Source organism: Oncorhynchus masou, chromosome 16 (assembly GCF_036934945.1).
Source record: "Oncorhynchus masou masou isolate Uvic2021 chromosome 16, UVic_Omas_1.1, whole genome shotgun sequence".
NCBI lineage: Eukaryota > Metazoa > Chordata > Actinopteri > Salmoniformes > Salmonidae > Oncorhynchus > Oncorhynchus masou.
This window is the reverse complement of record NC_088227.1, coordinates 12,967,909-12,973,908: the sequence shown is the minus strand read 5'-3', so window position 1 is coordinate 12,973,908 and position 6,000 is coordinate 12,967,909.

The window sequence follows — 6,000 nt, the reverse complement described above, 5'->3', positions numbered from 1 at the left end:
AGTGGAGCCTTGCTTCCCCGTCTGTGCCGGTGGGCTCCTCCTGAAGATGATGGTGGTTGGGATAGAAAGCCAGGGGTCCGCACTACCCGGTCTATGCGGACCCCGAGCCGTTTCCCTGAGCTCTGGGGGACATGGGGCAATCTCGGCGCAGATGGCCTGGCTGGCCACAACACCAGCAGAGCCTGGGACCAGGGCTTGTGTTTCGTGCCGCCTGTAGCGGCACAGCCCGAATGAGTTTTGTCATTTCGGCCACCCAAGCAGGCTTTTCCGGCTCCGGGCTGCTCTGCCCCCCAGCTCGCACAGAGGGTGTGTCTCCCTGCACCCCCACCAAAGCCCCAGCTGAAGCCCCAGCCCACACCAGCTCCCTCTCCAAAGCCATCTCCAAGGCTGTCTGCAATGACTCAGGATGAGCCAGCTGGGTCTGTATGCGCAGCTCCGTAGGAGAGAGCGCCTGTATGGTCCCGTGCTAGCTCGCTCTGCACTGAGGGGGGCATGTGAGCATATGCCCGCCGAGAGAGGCTCTCAATGTCATTAGCTAGCACCCGTAGAGGCTCTCCAGGCTGCCTGCGTCTATTACTCAGTTCGGAGCGCAGTAGCCCGGGCTGTACACACTGTCCATAGCGCCTCCTCAGTGCTCCCACTAAAGCACCATAATCATGCCTGTCCTCGGGGCTAATCAATATCAAACAGGCCAGAGCTTCATCCGTGAGGCATAAAGCCAACTGCAGTGCCCTTTCTTCATCCGACCACCCCTAAAATGAGCTAACAGTTCAAACTGAGCATGAAAAGCTTCCCAATCCGCCTTACCGGAATACTTCGGGGTCTTAACAGATACGGACGCAGCCGGGAACTGGGCGCCGCCATGTTTGTTTACATCCTGAGCCCCAGATTCCTCGTCACGCCGCGTCGACGTCGCCACTTCGGTCTGCCCACCAGAATCCGCGCGAAATACAGTCGACGAAGCACTCATGCCCGCTTCAGCCGCCATCGCTCTAACGTCCTCCCTCAAGCGGCCTCTGCGCTCCGACGCCCTGGCGATCTCCTCAGACAGAACCCCCGACGTCCATTCACACGCACCTCCTTGGCCATAATCGTCCCCTACCTCCACCTTCACTTTCGGATTCCCTCGACGCATTCTCAATCCCTGTTCTCACCTACGGTAGCTAGCCACATAAGTCAGCTAGCTAGCTGGCTAACTCGTATCAACGTTTTTACTTCTGACACCAATGTAATGACCTGACTAGATCATAAATGAACAATTGTCCAGACAGAGGCTTGAGTTTGCGAATTGACGGTTTATTAAACCAACTTTACACAGGCTACTGTTTGGGCCGTAGCACACGCCAAAAAGATAACAGATAACCCACAAACCAATCGTGACCTTCTCTTGGGAAGCCCAGACGTAAGAGAGAGAGAACAAAGGCTGAACCTGGACTTAACTTCCAATGCTCCACCCCCCTGCCCAACCCCCCTCCACGCCACTCCGCCAACCACCAGGATGCCCAGCATCAGAACATTACAGTCATTCCTGTGTTTGGCAAATAGCAGGTTGATTGACATGTCGGACCCCGCGAACACCGGTACTGGTCAGTACAACACAATCACCTCCTAGCCTAACACATAACACACAGCTGTCTGTGCGGGTCGCTACAATATAAACAAGTTGCGTGCTATAGTTTGAGGGCAGCGCAGATAAAATGTACTGTTACGTATCAATCCCATTCTGGAATGGAGAGAACATTCTATCACGTGCATAAAAAAACTCACGCTGGAGCGACCGTTAGAGATATTTGGAACTCACACATTGTAACGGTTTTCTTGAGTCAAAGGAGAGGCGGACCAAAATGCAGCGTGGTTTCTATTCATGGTTCTTTAATAAAGAAAAACTATACATGAATAGACTAACAAAAACAATAAACGTGAGAAAACCTAAACAGCCCTATCTGGTGCAAACACAGAGACAGGAACAATCACCCACAAACACACAGTGAAACCCAGGCTACCTAAGTATGATTCTCAATCAGAGACAACTAATGACACCTGCCTCTGATTGAGAACCATACTAGGCCGAAACATAGAAATACCCAAATCATAGAAAAACAAACTTAGACTGCCCACCCCAACTCACGCCCTGACCATACTAAATAATGACAAAACAAAGAAAATAAAGGTCAGAACGTGACAGTACCCCCCGCCCCCTCCCCAAAGGTGCGAACTCTGGCCGCAAAACCTATAGGGGAGGGTCTGGGTGGGTGTCTGTCCGCGGTGGCGGCTCTGGTGCAGGACGAGGACCACACTTCACCAACGTCTTAGTCTGCCTTCTTGTCCGCTTCCGTGGCCTCCTAACCACGGTCACCCTACTAAATGACCCCACTGGACAGAGGGACAGCTCGGGACAGAGGGGCAGAAGCTCTGGACAGAGGGGCAGAAGCTCTGGACAGAGGGGCAGAAGCTCTGGACAGAGGGGCAGTAGCTCTGGACAGAGGGGCAGAGGGGCGGAAGCTCTAGACAGAGGGGTGGAAGCTCTGGACAGAGGGGCGGGGGCTCTGGACAGAGGGGCGGGGGCTCTGGATAGAGGGGCTCTGGCGCCTCTGGGCTGAGGGGCTCTGGCAGCCCAAAACAGGCGGGAGACTCCGGCAGCGCTGGAGAGGAGGAAGGCTCTGGCAGCGCTGGACAGACGAGGCGCACTGTAGGCCTGATGCGTGGTGCTGGCACTGGTGGTACTGGGCCGAGGACACGCACAGGAAGCCTGGTGCAGGGAGCTGCCACCGGAGGGCTGGGGTGTGGAGGTGGTACCGGATAGACCGGACCGTGCAGGCGCACTGTAGCTCTTGAGCACCGAGCCTGCCCAACCTTACCCGGTTGAATGCTCCCGGTCACCCTGCCAGTGCGGCGAGGTGGAATAGCCTGCACTGGGCTATGCACCCGCACTGGGGACACCGTGTGCTCCACCGCATAACACGGTGCCTGCCCGGTCTCTCTCGCCCCCGGTAAGCACAGGAAGTTGGCGTAGGTCTCCTACCTGGCGTCGCCATACTCCCTGTGAACCCCCTCCCAAGAAATTTTTGGGGGGCTGACTCCCGGGCTTCCTTACCAACCGTGTTCCCTCGTATTGCCGGCTCCTCTCTACGGCTGCCTCTGCTCTCCTAAGTGCCTCCACCTGTTCCCATGGGAGGCGATCTCTTCCAGCCAGTATTTCCTCCCAAGTGTAACAACCCTTGCCGTCCAAAACGTCTTCCCATGTCCATTCCTCCTTTCGCTGCTCCTGCTGCCGCTGCCTGTCACCACGCCTTTTGGTCCTGTTGTGGTGGGTGATTCTGTAACGGTTTTCTTGAGTCGAAGGAGAGGCGGACCAAAATGCAGAGTGATTTCTATTCATGGTTCTTTAGTAAAGAAAAACTATACATGAATAGACTAACAAAAACAATAAATGTGAGAAAACCTAAACAGCCCTATCTGGTGCAAACACAGAGACAGGAACAATCACCCACAAACACACAGTGAAACCCAGGCTACATAAGTATGATTCTCAATCAGAGACAACTAATGACACCTGCCTCTGATTAAGAACCATACTAGGCCGAAACATAGAAATACCCAAATCATAGAAAAACAAACTTAGACTGCCCACCCTAACTCACGCCCTGACCATACTAAATAATGACAAAACAAAGGAAATAAAGGTCAGAACGTGACACGCATGAAAGGGTTAAAAGTCCAAAAACGGATGTAGCAATTGCATATTTCCCCTTTAACACCACACAACTGCAGGGTTTGTGCCTTGGTATTTAAGGCAGTACTTACTAGTATTAATCAGGGCCCGGTTTCTCAAAACCATCTTACAGCTAAGTTCACCATTGGATGCCTTAAGATGCGTTTGGGAAACCGGGCCCAGAAATCCAATTCCCTCCTCTTCTTCCAATGTGACAGTCATCTTCCCCTCTTCCTCTTTCACTCCAAAAACTGCATCCTCCTCCTCTTTCACTCTGAACGCGTCTTCCTTTACTTTAATTGAAAATTCTTTCTCTTCTTCTTTACATTTACATTTAAGTCATTTAGCAGACGCTCTTATCCAGAGCGACTTACAAATTGGTGAATTCACCTTCTGACATCCAGTGGAACAGCCACTTTACAATAGTGCATCTAAATCATTTAAGGGGGGGTGAGAAGGATTACTTTATCCTATCCTAGGTATTCCTTGAAGAGGTGGGGTTTCAGGTGTCTCCGGAAGGTGGTGATTGACTCCGCTGTCCTGGCGTCGTGAGAGAGTTTGTTCCACCATTGGGGGGCCAGAGCAGCGAACAGTTTTGACTGGGCTGAGCGGGAACTGTACTTCCTCAGTGGTAGGGAGGCGAGCAGGCCAGAGGTGGATGAACGCAGTGCCCTTGTTTGGGTGTAGGGCCTGATCAGAGCCTGGAGGTACTGGGGTGCCGTTCCCCTCACAGCTCCGTAGGCAAGCACCATGGTCTTGTAGCGGATGCGAGCTTCAACTGGAAGCCAGTGGAGAGAGCGGAGGGGCGGGGTGACGTGAGAGAACTTGGGAAGGTTGAACACCAGACGGGCTGCGGCGTTCTGGATGAGTTGTAGGGGTTTAATGGCACAGGCAGGGAGCCCAGCCAACAGCGAGTTGCAGTAATCCAGACGGGAGATGACAAGTGCCTGGATTAGGACCTGTGCCGCTTCCTGTGTGAGGCAGGGTCGTACTCTGCGGATGTTGTAGAGCATGAACCTACAGGAACGGGCCACCGCCTTGATGTTAGTTGAGAACGACAGGGTGTTGTCCAGGATCACGCCAAGGTTCTTAGCGCTCTGGGAGGAGGACACAATGGAGTTGTCAACCGTGATGGCGAGATCATGGAACGGGCAGTCCTTCCCCGGGAGGAGGAGCAGCTCCGTCTTGTCGAGGTTCAGCTTGAGGTGGTGATCCGTCATCCACACTGATATGTCTGCCAGACATGCAGAGATGCGATTCGCCACCTGGTCATCAGAAGGGGGAAAGGAGAAGATTAATTGTGTGTCATCTGCATAGCAATGATAGGAGAGACCATGTGAGGTTATGACAGAGCCAAGTGACTTGGTGTATAGCGAGAATAGGAGAGGGCCTAGAACAGAGCCCTGGGGGACCCCAGTGGTGAGAGCGCGTGGCGTAGAGACAGATTCTCGCCACGCCACCTGGTAGGAGCGACCTGTCAGGTAGGACGCAATCCAAGCGTGGGCCGCGCCGGAGATGCCCAACTCGGAGAGGGTGGAGAGGAGGATCTGATGGTTCACAGTATCGAAGGCAGCCGATAGGTCTAGAAGGATGAGAGCAGAGGAGAGAGAGTTAGCTTTAGCAGTGCGGAGCGCCTCCGTGATACAGAGAAGAGCAGTCTCAGTTGAATGACTAGTCTTGAAACCTGACTGATTTGGATCAAGAAGGTCATTCTGAGAGAGATAGCGGGAGAGCTGGCCAAGGACGGCACGTTCAAGAGTTTTGGAGAGAAAAGAAAGAAGGGATACTGGTCTGTAGTTGTTGACATCAGAGGGATCGAGTGTAGGTTTTTTCAGAAGGGGTGCAACTCTCGCTCTCTTGAAGACGGAAGGGACGTAGCCAGCGGTCAGGGATGAGTTGATGAGCGAGGTGAGGTATGGGAGAAGGTCTCCGGAAATGGTCTGGAGAAGAGATCAGGGGATAGGGTCAAGCGGGCAGGTTGTTGGGCGGCCGGCCGTCACAAGAAGCGAGATTTCATCTGGAGAGAGAGGGGAGAAAGAGGTCAGAGCACAGGGTAGGGCAGTGTGAGCAGAACCAGCGGTGTCGTTTGACTTAGCAAACGAGGATCGGATGTCGTCGACCTTCTTTTCAAAATGGTTGACGAAGTCATCTGCAGAGAGGGAGGAGGGGGGAGGGGGAGGAGGATTCAGGAGGGAGGAGAAGGTGGCAAAGAGCTTCCTAGGGTTAGAGGCAGATGCTTGGAATTTAGAGTGGTAGAAAGTGGCTTTAGCAGCAGAGACAGAGGAGGA